Genomic DNA, 19,883 nt, shown 5'->3' on the forward strand with positions numbered 1-19,883 from the left:
CCTCCCACGCACCCCCATTGGTGCGCACCAGGCGATCTGTCCTACAGACATAGCTGATCACGTGATGAGGTAAAAGGCCATTCACAATGGACTTTTACCACGTGATCAGCTGTATCCAATGACACAGCAGATCACGGAGTAAATACAGTCACCGGTTATCAGCAGGACTTTCCTCACGCTGTCACTGAATGAGGATAATCGGCAATTGTCACAGAGCAGATCAGCACTGATGAACAGGGTACTGATGAACAGTGCCCTACAGTGCTGCCCAGCAGTGCCACCCATTAGTGCCCAGCAATGCCTCCCACCAGTGTCCATCAGTGCCCAGCAGTGCCACCCATCAGCGCCCATCAGTGCCCAGCAATGCCTCCCACCAGTGTCCATCAGTGCCCAGCAGTGCCGCCCATCAGTGCCCAGCAATGCCTCCCACCAGTGTCCATCAGTGCCCAGCAGTGCCACCCATCAGCGCCCATCAGTGCCCAGCAATGCCTCCCACCAGTGTCCATCAGTGCCCAGCAGTGCCGCCCATCAGTGCCCAGCAATGCCTCCCACCAGTGTCCATCAGTGCCACCCATCAGTGCTGCTTAGCTATTGCACCCATCAGTGCCGAGCAGTGCCGCCAGCCAGTGCCATCAGTCAGTGCTGTCAGTCAGTGCCCTCAGTCAGCGCTGCCCATTAGTGCCCATCAGTGCCGCCTATCAGTGCTGCCTATCAGTGACCATCATTGCTGCATATCAGTGCAGCATCATCAGTGCCTCCTCATCAATGCCCACCAGTGCTGCCTCACCAGTGCAGCCCATCAGTGCTGCCTATCCATGTCACCTCATAAGTACCCAACAGCCAGGGACAGACTGACCATTTGGAAACTCGGGCACTGCCCGAGGGCCTGGGGTCAGTAGGGGGGCCCCATGAGATGCCCCTGGTACCTTTTTCATAGGCTTTTTTGAATTTGGGCAAGGACACAGGGGCCCCATGATCCCCTATTGCCCGGGGGGCCCCATGAGTTGTCAGTCCGCCCCTGCCAACAGTGCTGCCTATCAGTGCCAATCAGTGCAGCCTCATCACATCAGTGAAGGAGAAAATTTACGTGTTTGCAAAATTTTATAATAGAAACAAAGAAAAAAAATTTTTTCCAAGTGTGCTGCTCTTTTTTTGTTTATAGTGCAAAACATAAAAAATCCAGCGGTGATTAAATACCACCAAAGAAAGCTCCGTGTGAAAAAAAATTATACAAATTTCATATGGGTGCAGTGTTGCATGACCACACAATTGTCATTCAAAGTGTGACAGCCCTCAAACCTGATAATTGGCCTGGGCAGGAAGGGGGTGTAAGTGCCTGGTAGGAAAGTATTTATGAAGAAATTATTTATTTGCAAAATTCTGTAATAGAAACAATGAAAAATACCACCAAAAGAAAGCTCTATTTGTGTACATTAATATGGGTACAGGGTTGCATGGCCGTGCAATTGTCATTCAAAGTGTGACAGCACTAGAAACTGAAAACTGGCCTGGGTAGGAAGGGGGTGGAAGTGCCCAGTATTCAGGCTTGACTGCATCCAGATGAGATTAGCAGCATTATACGCCACTAACAGTCAACAGGACCTCTTCATCTGTAGAGCTCTGACTAAACTGCTGGAATTTTCAGAAGGCCATCTGATGTTGAGGGGAGATTTTAATGTCCCACTGATTCCTACTATGGATACATCTTCAGGCTTCTCATCTATCCACCCTAGCTCTCACATCTGTCTCCCCTAGCTAATGCATCTCTCAGTCACTCTTCATAAGGCCCAACCAGGGGCGGACTAACAACTCATGGGGCCCCCGGGCAATAGGGGATCATGGGGCCCCTGTGTCCTTGCCCAAACTCAAAAAATCCTATGAAAAAGGTACCAGGGGCATCTCATGGGGCCCCATACTGACCCCGGGCCCTCGGGCAGCGCCCAAGTTTCCAAATGGTCAGTCCGCCCCTGGGCCCAACTTACAGATGTTTGGCTATTGCTTCACTCTGGCGAAAGAGACTATACTTTTTATTCCCTACCTCACAAAGTGTGCTCACGGATCATTTTTTTCCTAATCCCACATAGACATCTTCAAGCAGCAATGGCCATTTCCATAAGGACTAATACATAGTCGGACCATGCACCCATCACGCTACAATACTCCCTGTCCAATGCCCCTGGTTCTTAGAGATCATCTTGGAGACATCTAGAAAGTTTGCTCCAGGACCCTGTGGTCCTGGCAGACACTGTACGTGAGCTGGAGGGATACTTTCCCATTAATGATACACCTGGCTGTAACACGGGAATCATTTGGGAAGCACATAAAGCTGTTATTCAAGGGGTTCTTATTAAACATGGAGCTCAGATCAAGAAAGAACAGGAGGAGCAATTGAACACCTTACTGACAGCCATCCACACACTGGAATCATTCCATAAACACACTCCGTCCTAATCTATAGAAAGGGAAATTTTACTCCACTGGAAACAAGTGATAGATCTCCTATACTTTAGAGCTAAAGCCACGGTCCGAACATGTCGACGTGTCTTCTATGAGTCTGGCAATAAATGTGGCCGGCTTGTAGCTCGGTCCCTACAAGATCAGAGAGCCACGACTTATGTACCTCACATAACGTTGGCTGATGGCCAACCAGTTTCACTACCCAAACATATTGCTCACACATTCAGAGAATTTTTCTCCTCATTATACAATCTACACCCCATTTCTGCTTCACCAGATCAAGTTGAAGATATATTCCTCCGCTATGCCCATACAACCTCCTACATTTAGTCAAGAATTAGAGGCCCCCATTACAATGGACAAGCTGCGTGTGGCAGTTGCTCTGGCCAAATCAGGTAAAGCCCCAGGCCTGGATGGCTTTACTGCTCAGTACTATAACCTGCTACTTCCCCATCTTGGCCCTTATATGCTTTAGATGTTTAACGCTTAAGGAGATTCAGCATCCTTTCCCTCGGACACCCTGAAAGCTCATATTATGGTTCAACCAAAAGAGGGGAAGGAACCTTCATTTTGCGGTAGCTACAGACCAATGTCTCTTTTAAATATTGATCTGAAACATTTCACTTAGCTAGTGGCCACCAGATTACAACAATATTTGCCACAGCTGATCCATGTAGAACAAGTGGGGTTTATTCTGTAACCAGGAGGCACGAGACAACACTATTAAGGTTCTTAACCTTAGTGATATGGCCAGTCAGACCAATACCCCTCGTCTTCTTCTGGGTACAGATGCCAAAAGAGCATTTGATTGGGTGAATTGGCAGTTTATGTGGGCGGTACTGTGATACATTGGCCTTGGGAACAACATGCTTCATCGGATTTCCAGTGTTTACACTACACCAATGGCTGTGGGTAAATTGAATAGTGTTCTTTTGGATCCCTTCGCTATCACTATTGGCACTAGGCTCTTTGCTCTCTCTCTCTGGAGACTTTCCTCTGCACTGTTAGAAAGAATCCAGACATCCGGTTGATAAATATGGGAGATGCTCAATACAAAGTCTCTGCTTACGTGGACGACATGCTATTTTCTCAAACCAAACCCAGAATCTTACTCCCTAACTTATTGCATGAGTTTCAGTGTTATGGGTCCCTGGCCCAACTAAAAATAAACGTTTCCAAATTGTATGTGATGGGAGTCACCAAGCTGCAAACTCTCATGAGATCTCTACAATTGAATTATAATTTCAAATGGACTAATGTGGCATTCAAATATTTGGGTACTTATATTCCGCCTAGACTTTCTCATACATTTACCTTTATACTTTCCAACACGTCTGGGTCGGGTCCGTGCTCTGCTGGAGAAATGTTGTGGAGGTCTTTATTCTTGGTTGGGGCGATGTCACATTATTAAAATGAGTATCTTACCAATATTTTTATATTTATTTCAAGCCCTACCGATCCATATCCCCTCCACGTTCTTTAAACAAGCTCACTCCTTACTCTTAGACTTTATCTGGGTGAATAAAAGGCCTCAAATCCATCGTCAACTTCCTAAGCAACATGACGGTCTGGCTGTTCCTGACCTACAGAGATATTATCAGGCTGCCCACCTGGGCCACTTAATAAATTGGTGCCATCATAGGGACACTTAAATATGGACTTACAGTATATTGAACAAGACCAAAGTCGGAATCCTCTCCAATGAGTACTGTGGTGTCATGTCTCTTTACCCTCTGCGCTGAAATGCCATCTGCTGATTGGTACAAGATCATGTGTGTACTCATTCTTATTCTTGACTACATCCATGTCCCCAGGAAGTTCTCCCCTATTTCCGATTATAGGTAACCCACACTTTCTGTTGGGATGTGTAGAGGACACCTTCTGGTCCTGTCTTCGTCCTGGTTATTTTAAAGCCTCCCACTTCCTGGACACAGGCTCTTGGCCCTCCATTCATACCTTGATCTGAATGGATTATAACATCTTGACTTCTGGAAGGCCTTATAGTTCCATAAATATCTGTGTTCTTTATCACCTGCTCAAAGCTTTCAGTGCAGCCTGACTTAGGGGCAGACTGACCATTCGAGCACTCGGGCACTACCCAAGGGCCCAGGGTCAGTAGGGGGCCCCATGAAATGCCCCTGGTACCTTTTTATAGGCTTTTTTGAGTGTGCTTTGAGTGTGGGCAAGGACACAGGGGCCCTATGATCCCCTATTGCCTGGGGGCCCCATGAATTGTCAGTCCGCCTCTGGCCTGACTACATTTAGGGAATACTGCTTTGACAATGGCACTCTGCCTCATGCCCTGTCGAACTTAGACTCCCTTCTGATTTCACCTTCGAACGACTTCTCCTTACCCTATTTGGAGAAATGGGAAGCTGAATTGGGAAGGATGTTTTTGGAAGCTCAAAAATCTTCGCATTCTATCATTGTGGTACCGTATGCCATTGTTCCTCCACAAATTCTTTCCGTCAACCACGGATAAGTGCTGGCAATGTAATTTGGAGAGGGGACACTCCTCCATGTATTCTGGTCTGCACAAGGTCAGGGTGCTACTGGCAAGACGTCTATCGAATTGTTAAAAAATGTACAGATTATCTGGTTCCTAGTGATCCTGCATTCTTTCTGCTTCATGTCACCAACATTCTAGCTAAAGTTTACAAACATTCAATTCTACGAAATCTTCTGAATGCTGCCAAATCCTTTATACCCCTTAGATGAAAGAATCCATAACCTCCATCTGTTGGAATCTAGCTCTAAAGGGTAGAAGAACTAAATGTATTGGAAGACTTGGTACTGACGAAACATGGGCCTTGTGGAACATGTTTATTGTTTCGGAGGAGGGGAAATCCCTTCTGGAGGTGGGCCACCACATTGTCTAGAGTTTGATTACAATTAGCTGTGCTGCCAGCCATGGTCATTCGACACACTACCCTACCATCATCTCCTCTTTACTTAAGCCATTACTTAACCTCCTTCTTCTCCTACCCTTTCTTTCTATCCCCCCCCTCCTTTTTTTTTTCTTTCTCATTGTCTCTCTCTTTGTTCCTCTTTCTCTTTCCTCTCTGTCTTCTCTTTTCTATGCTTTCTTTCCTATATCCTGGAAAAAGTTACAGCAGTGTCATCCGGTTTGTTTTCTTCCCATGTTGGTTACTATTTGATGTTTGTTTATTCTAATATATCCAGGGGCGGACTGACAACTCATGGGGCCCCCGGGCAATAGGAGATCATGGGGCCCCTGTGTCCTTGCCCAAACTCAAAAAAGCCTATGAAAAAGGAACCAGGGCATCTCATGGGGCCCCCTACTGACCATGGGCCCTCGGGCAGTGCCCGAGTTTCCAAATAGTCAGTACGTCCCTGATTATATCTGACAACACCTGCATGACTGTATAATGTTCTTTTGTGACATACCTATACTGTTTCTAACCATTTTGTGTAATACTTTCTATGGGTGAAAGCTATTGTGTTTAAAATAAAGAATTTAAAAGTTCCCAGTATTGAAGCGTTAATTAGATCTTTTACAAAAACCTACATATAAGAGTGTGTCATAGAAATACACACTTGGTTTATTTACTAAAGCTGGAGTATTCAAAATCAGGCCCACTTTTGAATAGAAACCAATCACCTTCCAGGTTTTATTGCCAAAGCTTAACTGAACAAGCTGAGGTTAGAAGCTGATTGGTTTCTAAGCAGAAGTGAGGCCGATTTTGCATTCTCCAACTTTAGTAAATAAACCCCTTGATGACTAGCTGTGCTGCATGTGCTACAACCAGAACCACCTTAAAATCGCTCCACCAGTGGACACAGTGGTAATCATAGGTGATGTAAAGAGGGAACGTCTCCCCCCCCCACCGCACAGATCACATATTTTTCAATATCTTGGTCAATGGTGAGAGGGCATCCCATCTCTACGCGTTTCACAGATAGGCTTCCTCGGGATGGAATGGTGATGTTGCTGTAGGAATGTTTTAGATGTTTTAGAAAAGCCTCCATATTACAGTGTATCATAGAAATATCAATACACACGTGATCATTTGCTTTGCTAGAACCAGAATCACTCTAAAATCACTCTAATGGTGAACACAGGAAAACTTGGAGTTGATGTCTTGATGTCAAGAGGGGACACCCCCCCCCCAACTCAAAGGTCACATCTCCTATTGAGAAATCCATATATAATATATAAATAGGTAGGTGTACAATATCAACACTTACCATATATATAAAATCAGGGTTACTGCATTTTATATACGTATATACAGTACTTTTTTTATAGTCCTACTTTAAGAGCTAGGCTCCATCAAGTGCCATACCACTCTTCAACATAGAATCCAGCATACAAAACTATGGACTTACATAAACCTAGATTTCTCTGTGCTTGCTAAGTACGGGCAATTAATTATCCTTTCTAATGGAAGTTTCAGTCATTCCATAAAACCTCTGAAATATCTGAAATGTAAATGACTTCTTTATACAAGATGAATGCAGTAGGACTTGTATGAGAATTTGAAAGGATGACAAAGAAAACACAATGCAAGTTTTATTTACAATAGACATGTTGTTAGTGATCTGTACTAATAAACCGAGAAAGTCCAAGTGACAAGACTATAATATGAAAGATAAATCACACATGCTACAGCAGTTGTAGTCGTCGCTCATGTTGTCTAAGCGTCTCTATAACTTCGCCAATTAGTACATGCTTATGCTGAAGAATCCGTACTCAGTGAACGCTCATCATTAGGGTTGAGAGGTTTTTTCAGTGGGAATTTTTGGCAAAATTTTGCCCTTTCGGCTAAATGCCTTGCTGTTGATAGGGAAACAACATTGAAAGAGATGTATGGCCAAAGCTTTTTTGGCCATACTTTTCTTGTAGGTAACAGGAGAGCATTTACTTTTGTTTTCCAGTGACCCAGAGTCAGCTTATAGCTGGCTACCAGCTGACGTGGCAAAGTGGCTCTGGAAGGATCCCAACAATATAGTCGGGATACACCTTGTTGTCTAATTGACAGTTGGCTCTGCATATGGCTGAGAGCCAGAGCCAGCTGGGCCCATCCCCTCTTCTGCCCGGCACTCAGGTAACCACTGGAGGAACAGAGAGGATAGCGATGACTGACAATCACTGCTCGCAACTCTGAGCAGATTGAGAATTGAGCAGTTGCTTGATCGCTCAGTTCTCAGTCTCATAGCCAACCTGGATCAGCTGCAGCATCGATTCTGCAACATAAAGATGAGTATGGATGCATATTTGGTAAGAATGCTGCTCTGAAGTGAGAGAGAGTGAGTTCCACTGGTGTCCCCTGACTCTCGGGCCTGGAGAAGGTGCCCAGTGTCTGTAACCCCTGTGAGTGAAGGGGATGATGCACACACTCAGGATGGTGGACCGGGGGTCAGTCTTTGCCTGCCATCAACACATCAGGGAGAGACGTTGGGCAAAGTCCTGAATTGCCCAGAAGGTCAGTGTTACGCTGGGGGGTGGCTCAGCTGTTTGCTTAGGTCATGTGCAAGGCAGCCTGCCACCCAACAATTGTGGAGGCATAAGTCCACCAAAAGAGAGGGAGCTTTTGCAGAAGTCACAGAGAAACTTCTGAGAACCCTGGTGAAGAAGCCAGTTGGTTGCCTCAGCCAGCTTCCATTTAAGCCATAATGAAAGAACGAGAGGGAAGCAGTCTGGGTCTTTAAGTACAGTCTCACACAACACTTCAAAAGGACAATGAAAGTTTCCCCCTTTGTTGTTGAGCCCACAACCTTCAAAAGGAAGCCCACAACCTTCAAAATGTCACAGGAGAAAGATACATGTCTAGTCACCTAGACCTGCCTGTAGGCAGGTGCATCTATTTTCTCCACTGCAGGTGGTGCTTGTCCAGAATGGTACTGCAGCTAGAGGAGAAAATCAAGAGAAACTGGGTTTCTCTATAATTCTCTCGGCCCTCCGGAGCAGCGTTCCTGTTGGCTACACTGGATACAGGTGACCCTGGTGGCTATCTTGGGTCACACACAGTCTTTTTAGGTCCCTGCCCCCAAGTTTTAGCATGCATTTGTGAAGTGGCTAGTGTAGGCAAAGTATACCTGTCTATCAGGGACAGCATTAGTGGCAGGGAGAGGTTCAGGAGGAGTAGGAAAAGCTTAGGGCCTTTGTCTGCAACATCAAAATGCTCCACTGTTGGGATGGACTGGCCAGGCCACACTCCACTCTCTTTGGCAGGTGCTGTCTTCAGTTCGAGCCTACTCAATGCTGAATCTCCAATCCAATTGTTGTAAGTTCCAGATTGAGTGAACTTCCCCGCCAGGCTGTTGTAATCATTACAAGCTCTTGAATACATTGTCTCCTGCATTCTGAGTCTCTGCGTTATTATCTACAGTCCCTGTCAGATTGATAGGCCCCTCTCCTGTGGTGCTTGACTGGTCCAGGTATAACTCAAATTGGTATGAGAAGCCAAACATCCCAGCAGCTCCTTAACCCTTTGAGGACCAAGGGACGTATTTGTCCCATGTTTGTAATTGCGTGTATCATCTGATTAAGAACTTAAAACTCTTTTTTTTTTTGGTTTAAGTCAAAATATTAGTTCTTATCAACAAACAACAAATGGATCTAGCTTTTTGCCAATTATTTCATGAACTGGCTTAGTTACAGCAACTGAAGTGTACGAACTTTAAAAACAAAAAAATTGATTCTTTTGGCGTTCCAAAACCTTACGGTCCTCAAAGAGTTAAGGAGTCAGTACTACACTGGAATATACAAAATACATTTAATTATGTTTTAATGAATTCAGAGCTACATTAATTTGTGTCTTTTATGTGTGCCTGGAGTTCAGCATTATGCTTTTGCAGTCTAACGATGGTATAGACTTTTCAGGTTGTATTACACAGCCCATTAAATAAATCAGCAGAGCAATTTAATCCAAATCAAAAAATATTTTAATCATGGCTGCCTTGACAATAATGATGGTTTATATGAATGTTTGGAACAGGCTATACCTTGGTCAATTGTCATTCACACGAGGTGCCGGACTTGATAGAGGTTTGGTTCAATACAAGACTTTGCTGCCCTAATAGAAAATGCAAAAGATGTAATTACACATAACAACAGGCTGACCTGCTTGTCATTTTCTGGCTGATGAAACGCTTCAAACAGAACTCCAGGCTCACTTTTTTCCTAAATTAATCAGTCAGGGATGTGCTGTAAGTGCTTTAGCTGCAAGTGATTGCATTCTGATGTTTCTTCACTGCTCACAATCTGCTGCTGAAGTTTTACCTAAGCCCATTGCTGCTGACTTACTGCCTATTGGACAACAGCATCATCTAGCCTCCTTGGTAATGACCCCACTATCATTAACACATCCCTCAAAGTTCATTATTTAAGTGAATTCTTGGATGTGTGCTTGAACTGATACAAATGTTCTCACTTGAAGGACTTTTTGAAACGTTTAATAGTTAAGAGCATCAAATACAGGCAACATGTTTCAGGGCAAAAAGCCTCAGCCTTCTTCAGGGTTTGAGTAGTCGATGTTAATAAAATCACAACAGAATGCACTAAGGGACCTGGGTTAAGGCTTGATGAAGACTAACATTTCCTGACAGCACTGAAGCTAACAGCTTTTCCTGACAGCTAACTTTAACCATTGACTGTTTCAAAAAGTCCTTTAATTGAGATGAACTTTTCTACCAGGTGTTCCTTAGTACACATCCAAGAAAGTATTGTCTGGCAAGTGCTTTCTTAGTTGCTATCAGAGATATAGCAGCCTAAGACCAGAAAAGGGTCCACCTATACAGGGGCGGACTGATCATTTGGAAACTCGGGCGCTGCCCGGGGGCCCAGGGTCAGTAGGGGGCCCCATGAGATGCCCTTGGTACCTTTTTCATAGGCTTTTTTGAGTTTGGGCAAGGACACAGGGGCCCCATGATCCCCTATTGCCCGGGGGTCCCCATGCGTTGTCAGTCCACCCCTGCACCTATACTATAGCATCAGCATTATGGTTGTCCTCAAAGGGCTGGTTGCCATCAGAATTCAAAAGTCCCCTATTCTCCCTTACATCTCAGTATACCCCCTTACAATGTGCTGCTGCAGGGAACAAGCTGGTGGCGAAGCTGGGAAGCAGGAAATGTCTGGAGGAGGACCAGAGGATGGCTAAAGTTAGCTGCCGGAGTCTGCTGAATGCTGAGACCAGGGGAGGCGGAGATGAGGGGGCGCTGCAGCTACACAGAGAGGCACAGGATCCGCAGGAGGAGTTCTTTTCTCCTCTCTGCTGGGGGGTGCTGCAGCTACAAGAGAGGTGCAAGGTCCACATGAAATGGCCTGGCGGGCAGGATTCAGTCTGTGGGCCTTGTGTTTGACACATGTGCTTTGTTCAACCACAGAAGGGAAAATCACTTTACAATAGCTTCATCAGAGTCAATTTCACTTCTATTGATCCAGCACTATCACACACACACTTGTAAGGCCTTAATTATGGGATGTCAATGGTGGGAGTTACATTCATTGATGTGAGGAAAGCTTTAGTAACACCCAGGTCTTATGATTGATGTGTGTGTGCTAGCAGTGCCCTAGCAGTAATAGTTTTCCACCTTGGTCGCTGCTAGGATTGAGGAGATTAACATCCAAACCACCCTGTGACTGAATTCTTCAGAATCCACAAGTGGCAAAGCAAAGGGTGTTACATCAAGTATATGTAGTGCCCTCTGGTGTACATAGCTTGTAGTGTAGTTAGAAGCTGGTTAAAGGGTGAGTCGATGGTTTTACTTTAGGTCAGACTGGAGGGTGTGAGTCAGTGGGTTTACTTTAGGTCAGGTTGGAGGGCTATGCAGGTCAGGCCTCTGATACCTCCCCCTGATTCTAGAACCTTGAAGAAGTTTCTAGAAGCTAGTGGGTGGAAGCCAGAAGGTGCTGATCTGCATATTTTGGGAATATGGCCAATCCCCAGGAGGGAGGCAAGGTGACCTAATCAACCCATAAATATGAGACAGCAAGGCCACCAGGGGAGTTGGGTGGAAGACGGAGTGCTGAGGTGTGCTGCTGTGTAGCCTGGGAGGGGACCCTGCAGAAGGGAAGGGGGGGATACTGCCTTCAGGCTGGAGGTTGGAGGGATGGCAAAATAAAGTTGACAGAGGGAGCTCCACTGCCCTACAGCCCACTGAGGATGGACAGCTTGCAAGCTTAGAAAGAAACTATCACAGTGAAAAGCCTGAAAGTTGTTTACCAACAGTTACAGGACACAAGGACATTGTGACTGTCTTTACACCCTGGGGGCCTACAGGAGAAAGGGCAGCTAGGTGCTATATCCAGCCAGGTCTCCCTGGGACAGTGCTATAAGTCTGTTCTAAAATCTCTTGCTCCAGGATACTTTTTAAAGACAGCCAGGTGGATGGGCACTTTCTAGCTTGGGTCTGAAGAGATTCACTTAGAGTGGACCAAGTGCTCCTTACAGAGACTGCGTTACTGATCCAAGGGAGGGAGTAGAAAGTCCAGGATCCATCCTTTTTGTACAGAATTTAGGAAGTTTGTCCTCAGTTATTGTCTCAAGTCAAGTTGCACAACCCATGTACCCCTACATCCTATCCAAGTTTTTTCGTCCAAATAAAACAACAACAAAAAGCCCATGGACTGGTTAATGACTCTGAATGGAAGTTGGAAAATGCATGTTGCCTGGCCATGCAGGAAATAGGGTGACCCAAAACCAGTGGATCTCAAGGGGGTAGTGCTACATATATAACCTGCCCCTTGCAGCAGCTCCAGCTCCTTTACAGCAGCTCCTGCAATGAGAATTGGGACATGCAGTCCCAAAAGAGTTACACGGTTCAGAGTACATGCTGCAACTTCTTGTCTACAACCTGACCAGAGGGAGGCTTGCAGTGCAGGGGTTTATTTGCACTCTAAATACCTTAATTTTGCTGAAAACATTTTGTTCATGTGACCACAAAGTAATCAATAACATTAAGGTATTTCAAGACTAAACAAATATATATTAAATGCTGCAAATTGAAAAGGGGCCATGGAGAATAAAAGGCTAGATGCCAGCTTGGAGCCCGCTGGTGGAAATAAAGTATTCAAATGATAAGGAGGAAAGTTAATGTTCTATACATGGTACAAAGTGCATTTAAAACCCAATAGAAGTTTAATTTTTAATTGTATTTTTAAGTAAAGCTTGCAGGAAAATAGAGTTATGTTCATGTATTACTTTAATTGCCTTCCTTAAATTAGCTAAAGTGCAAGTAGAATTCCATGTTCAAGGGCAGAAGGCGGTAGAGAGGATCGTTCTTGTTTTCTTCAGGATCTACTTTTTGAACTCTCCAAAACACGTTATCTTTAACCGAATGTGACTTTCGATAAATGCAACGTCTAGACTTTACACAACGTGTTTGGTGCGTTTCTCCTTGCACACTACACTAGTCTACCCAAGACACGTGCCATCCTAGACCTGCTGAACACCTTCTTCTATACCAGACCTGAAGCCCAGTTCACTGTTAAGCTGAATATCTTTCATCATTTTCTAAGGCATTTTTTGAGTGTTTGTACAGGCATATTACTTTTTTATTTATCTGGTCATGCCATACATTAATTGGATAATTATGACAAGGAAAAAAATACAAAAAGTACAGTTCAAGGAAACAGATGCTGGGGGTTATTTACTAAGACTGGAGCACACAAAATCTGGTGCAGCTCTGCAAAAAAACCAAACAGCTTTCAGGTTTTATTGTCAAAGCTTAGTTGAACAAGCTGAAGTTAAAAGCTGATTGGCTACCATGCACAGCTGCACCAGATTCTGACTTTAGTAAATCTCTCTCTTTATATCCACAGCATTCATCTTTGAAAGAAAAAAAAATTGAGAGGTTATAAATTTTAAGATTTGCCCTTTATCTGATAAGTCATTTCCACACTGGAGTATACTGTACTGGTTGTACAGACATTGGAGTGGCTCACTGTTTTAGGATATTTTGGAATATAAGTAAGGAAAATTACCCCTACCTCACCATGAATAGGACGTAAAAAAAACAAAATGGAGGGGGGTGTATGGTGGATTTAGGGTGGAAGCAAGGGGAAGGGAAGCATGCAAGCAGTCTCTCCTTGGATCCTTAGAAGAAAAGTAAAGAATGAAGAGCCTGGTTATGGGTATTAATACCAAAATTAGCACTCACTTCCTGTACTAAAACCTGTAGATCCCTGTTGAAAAAGTCCGGATGTGACGAAACGCGTCCGAGGCACGTGGCGTGGTGACATATTGACGTTTTTCCGGAGGTACCGTGGTGGCCATTTTGGATTCTGGAACACGCGGCTGTTCCAACCCTGGAGACTCCCATGGTTGCCTGGCTCTCCCTCTGAGTAATAAGGTTGTTTTAAAAAAGAGTTACTGCTAAGGAGTGGGTTCCTTTTTGGACTGTCTCACCACATGGAAGCTGTTCTCATCTAACTTTAATGTAAGTTGCTACAATAAAATATGTTTTATTTTTAATACACATACTGATCCCTGGTCTGTTTATGAGGTCTATGGGCAATGGCTGGAGAAGATAATAGAATTATGTGTGGAGACATTCTCATCTATACTATGGATTCTATGCTGATTTTATCTATGTTGGGGTAATTATGCACTCTTTATACTGTGTGCAGTGGAGTTACTAATTGAATTATTAGTCTTGAGATCTCACGATTGCTGTGACACTTTTGGTTTTGTTTGATTTGCATGTGACACGTGTGGCACTTTATTTCAATATATGGGGTAATATACTATGTTGAGTTTTTTTTGAGGTATCTGAAGATTTTCTGGAGTATTTCACCAATCTGATCCGGGGATAAAGACTAATTGAGAAATCACTTGCAAAGATTTTTTTGGACATTTGAACCTTACTTTGGACTTTAAGTGTATGGGACTTTATATAATTTATTTGGGTATTCACTTATTTTAAGTTTGCTTATTATTATTATTTTGGTTATGGGTATTAGTAATTAATGTGATGTAGTTCTTATTAAATAAATGATCAGTATTGGAAAATTGTTCTCATAGATTTATTTGTCTCAGGATATACTTTTCATTACATCTTGGAAAAACCAAAAGCTTTCCCATCTGGTAGACTTCATTGACTATGGAGATCCATTCTCCAAGATGAGCATGCGGTTAACCTTTATTGTTTAAGTACCAACATCCCCAATGCATTTAAACTAGAAAAAAAGGGTAGAGGAGAAGCTCCAAAAAAAAAAAGGATTTTTGAGAGAGAGCCATTGACTGAGAGAGGGCAGATCAGTATTTTGGCACTTTTGAGGTATGCAAACCATGGTAGCAGTTAGAAGTAGGTGAGTATAGCATTTTTATAAAGCTTCTTAGATAATGGAGTGAGAAATAGGAGAAAGGGTTGTCATATGAGTGCATGTTTCAGGCTTGGGCGTTTTTTTTTTACAACTAAACTATCAGTCCATATTAGGAAAGTCAATAGTCAAGGAAAATTCTTCCAATAATAACCCAGAAGCAGTTTTTTCAAAAGTTCCTGGTGATGCCTAGGCTTTGCTGCCCTCTTCAGATCTGGGGAATATTTAGACACATGGATAAAACAAAAACAAAAAAAGAGGGTGTACCAGCGTTGTGCCATACCATAAATAAATGTATTGAATATAAAAGATTCCAATTAAGTTAAAAGAGTAAATACATTCAGGCACATCAAATCTTTGGACACAATCCAAGGACAATGCTCCAATGATGCCCCCCAGCTGTAGGTATGGCTACATAGTGGGCATCACTGGAACATTGTCCTTGGATTGTGTCCAAAGGTTTCATTGATGTGACTGAATTTATTTACTCTTTTGAGTATATTGGAATCTTTTATATTCAATACATTTCTTTATGATAATGCACATCCTGGTGCGCCTTTTTTTTTTTGCTTTTAATTTAGGCAAGTTTTTTTTTAGTTTTTAGCTAACGGAAAGCTAATTTCTAGGCAAGAAAAAACACTGTAGGAACATTTTCACACGTTCTTCAGGTGTTTCCCCTTTGAAGTCTATTGAGGCTAAAATGTGGGATTTTTCCCTAAAAGAAGCTTATATACTTTTTTGAGCTTCAAGGACACTATGCTCAGGTGTGAATGGCCACCATTGGATATATGGAAATCCTAGTTTTGAGCCTTGAAGTACTTCTAGTGAAGGTCCAAATTGTGAATGGGCCCTGAGTTCCAACTGAGATAACAACTAATAAAAAGAGTCCAGAACCCCACATTTTTCAAAACTTTCTAAACAATACAAACTTGCAAAGGGTTGGAGTTCATTATTGAAAGATTTTGAACTCCCAATTCTACTGGCAGAAGCAGTAATGCAACCAAAGCCTTCCAGAAGCCAAGGCAGTACCAAGACAGGTTCGTTCAGTACCCAGGGCAAGAATGTGGACCTACGGCCTCCTCTCTTGTGGCTGATGAATGAAGTAGAATGTACATACCACCCTGCACTCATTCTCTGCCCTCTTGCTCTGGCTTCCCATTGTTGGCATTGAGTGCATGCTTCACATGTGTGGCCAATCACCAGTTTTCTCATAGCTAGAAGATAATTGTAGGTGTTCAGTGTATTTTTTGTGGCAGATAAGGTGGATAGTGGGCATGTTGGAGCACACTGTGACAGCCCACTGGTTGCCAGCCACTTATCTAGAGTATACAGTGGGTGTCCCCCAAACCACTGTGCCCAGGGCAGCTTCTCCTTCTGCCCACACCTTGTCCCAGCCTTAGGCAGAGGCCAAGGTACTTTTTTGGGGGTCGAGGGGGGGCTGAATGGTTTATGAATGGCTTTTGAAAAGCCATTTGTGTTAGGGGAGACAGAGGGCTGGCAAAAAAGTGAACCTTGTGTTTGCCATGAAAAGCCCACTTTAAAAACATAAATGCATGATAAATGGGTATAAAAATGAATCTGACTTTGTGTTTTAAATGAAATAAGTAACATTTATAAATTAGTGCAATGTTCAGTACTCCTTGAGATGCGCTGTGGATGAATGGTCTGTGGTCTGCAGGTATAAATAGCGGTGAATCCTTTGCAGTGGACTTAATTATATTCTATATTACATGAGTCAGAGGTTTTGTTACACTTCATAAAATACTGTATTCAAACTTGTGTTTCCCTTTATCCTTTAACATGCTGCTACTCGCTATAGAAAATCAGATATAAACCGATATGTTTAAGAATGACAATGGCAGACAAGATAGGTAATGTAAAATAAAAAATAGCCATAATAAAATCTTTAAGTTAAACTAAATGCAAGTGAAAAAGGCACAGATTTGTATAGCTTGGTAATAATAAATACATCACTAAATTTATTTTTTTAATGGAACAGTGCAGGTATCTGGTGGATAGAATCAAAGACCAAAAGCACACCCTATTTACAGCAGATGCTGCACAGTCAGATGTCATTTTTTAGTAACAAACTAGATATAAATACATAAATGTATAAACCATGTACAACCCTAAAAACACCTAAACCGTACTCCTACACAGTATCAATATGGAACCAATATGGAACCATGCCAGTTACAGGGGTTGGGACAAACCATATAACACTGCTGGGAGTGGTTACAGCAGTCAGCTTTTATCCATATGGTTTAAGACTTTTTTCCCCAAAAAAAATTTTCTCTAAATGCCTAAAATGTGTTATCCAGAACTGGATTTTAGTTTGTTTGTCACTTACCTAACAGACAAAAGTGATCCCCCAGGAGCTTTTAGATAGAGTTCAATGCTTTGCCCACACCCTGATGAAGAGGTATTGTTTTGTTCCCCAAAATGCATAGAATACTATCTATCTTCTTGTCATGTTGATATTAGAAAAAAAAAGATCTATTGTTCTATATGTTCTTAAAGTATTATTATTATTATTATACAGTGTTTATATAGCGCCAAAAGGTTTGCTCAGCGCTGTACATTAAAGTGGGGGGACAGTACATGAGACAATACAATACACGGGGGGTTCGAGGGCCCTGCTCTTTTGAGCATACAATCTAGGAGGGAGGGGGTAGAGGTACAGGAGGAAGTGGCTGAGGGGGATGGAGTGGTAGGAGGAGCGGAGGAAAACGGCTGTTAGGTGAGGGTGGGGTAGGTTTGCCTGAAGAGATGGGTTTTCAGGGTGCGCCTGAAGGTGAGGAGGGTAGGTGACAGTCTGATGGATTGGGGTAGGGAGTTCCAGAGGATGGGGGAAGTCCTGGAGAAGTCCTGCAGTTGGGCGTTGGAGGAGGAGACCAGGGAGCTAGAGAGTAAGAGGTCTTGTGAGGAGCGAAGGGCACGGGTAGGGTGGTATTTGGGTATCAGGTCTGTTAGGTAGTTTGGGGCAGCATTATGAATAGCTTTGTATGTCAGAGTTAGTAATTTGAATTTAATGCGTTGGGCAATCAGGAGCCAGTGAAGGGATTGGCAGAGGGGGGTGGCCGAAGTGGAGCTGTTGGTGAGGTGGAAGAGTCTAGCTGCTGAGTTCAGGATAGACTGGAGCAGGGATAGCGTGTGTTGGGGTAGGCCGGTGAGAAAGTAGAACTACACTGCATCTGAACTCCACAAACCATAAACACTATTGAATTAATTTTTAATATTCAAAACTAACTTGCCCATCCATCCATGTCTCTATGCTATATTTTGCTGAAAAAAACGTTTAAAACACCCCCCTAGCATTTTTTGTTCATAGCCACCTTGAGTAAGAGCAGATGATTCATGTGGCACTTACTTCCTGGAATCTATTTGCCCTTAGCTCAGGAATACAGACAGGTGGGTGTGCTTAGCTGAGAAAGCCTCATCTCCCTTCCTGAAAACTCCTGGGATATATGGAATCATTTGCCTAGGCATGGAAACCAGGAAGTAACTGAAGAAATGTAAAAAAAACCTGTTTAAAAAAAGTAAATATAATATACTTTCCTATTTACTAATACTAGTGGCATAAGGATTAACAAAAAAAATCAATGTTAATTGAGAGAATGAAGTTCCACTTTAAGATGAATACTTGGCACTCATGTGGATTTCTCCACTGGAGTGGCTCCTACTCTGTGCGGGACTCACCACCCTTGTTGTAAAGCTTTCAAGGTGGATACAATGAGCCACCATCTATTGTCTATGAGTGAAAAATCCAAGCTCAGTGCCTTACATCTACTTGTTCAAAACTACATGTTCCTTGAAGACAGCCTTTCTCAACCTTTTCAACACAGAGGAACCCTTGAAATAATTTTCTGGCCTCAGGGAACCTCTGTTAAAAATGGCTATGTCTACAACGCATGATACATTAGTGTGATGGTCAGTTGGAAGAATGCTCCTCACACAGGTGGTCATTGGGAAGACTTATCCGCTTACAGATAGCTAAAAAGATCAATGGTATCAGTGGGACCTTATCTTAGAGGCAGAAATCTCTAATTGCTCAAGGAACTCCTAGCAACCTCTGGAGGAACCCTCATTGAGAAACCCTGCTGTAAGACTTTCCTGTCTATTGGGTGACACCAATACAGAATGAATAGGATTGTCACCATGTTTTTGGGGTATACCGAAAAATAAAAACTGTTGTGTTTATGCTGTTGACAGACTGCATCCTATACATGTCTATTTTTTAGCTTGCCTTTGGTTAATTATTAAATTAAACTTCTCCACCCTTTCATGATACTAAAAAATGATACTGTTGGTGCCTTAGGATCCCTTCACACTTACGGTGGTGGCTACTGGCTCCCTAAAAAGCAATCTGCAATGGATGGGGTTGCTTTTTTAGAAAAAGGTTTGCAGATGTTCAGGAGGTTATCCTGCCACCCCTTTGATACCTGTTTGTTACCAAATGGTGATTTTGCATTGTGGGAGTGCACCGCAACTGTGAGCCTAGTGTTTGACTCACAGTTGGAGTGCATTCCCATTCAATTACATGGGAGAGTTTGCCAGGCAATGTCACCTCTTAAACTCGGTGTTTGATGTGTATCCATCCAAGTGGCACCATGTCAGCTTGAAGATGGGCAGTCAGCTGCCTGTTTTAACCATTCAATGGCCACAAGTGTGAAAGAAGCCTTATAGTGTCAATGCCTTAGATGAGTCAGCAGCTCTTATGTAATGAGACGCATAACAGAGTTAGGTACAGAAACCAGCCAGTTTGGTTGGCTTTTCCCGATAACACCAACATGGTATGAATTGGCACGACTTCTACAGTACAGAAGGCTATTGACCTTTTTACTTTATACTCTATATTTTTTAAAGTCTTGCTTTCAATTTACAGTGAAAGCACAAAATTATAAACAAAAGTTCTCCCATGCTTACAGTTGATATGAAAAATGTAGATCATTTGTAGACCATGTAGACCATTTGCATGTTCTATTGCTGAAACAGTATCATCCTAAAGGAAAAAGAACTGGGTATCCAAATATGTTTTTATGCTACATGGTGAATTAGCAAACTAAATGTCATCCAGTTTGAGTTTCAATCTATTATATTGCAGAATTGGGTTCATATGGAAAGAACTGCACAACTGTAA

General features: G+C 43.0%; 1 protein-coding gene across 7 annotated transcripts in view; it reads left to right on the forward strand.

The window, feature by feature from the left end:
* LRRC4C (leucine rich repeat containing 4C) overlaps window positions 1–19,883 on the forward strand; it is a 1,157,007-nt gene that overhangs the window by 531,104 nt on the left and 606,020 nt on the right. The gene's annotated exons all lie outside the window — the stretch shown is intronic.

The sequence above is a fragment of the Staurois parvus genome, unplaced genomic scaffold (genome assembly GCF_062004578.1).
Source record: "Staurois parvus isolate SC_StPar_1 unplaced genomic scaffold, SC_StPar_1.0 ptg000184l, whole genome shotgun sequence".
Lineage (NCBI taxonomy): Eukaryota > Metazoa > Chordata > Amphibia > Anura > Ranidae > Staurois > Staurois parvus.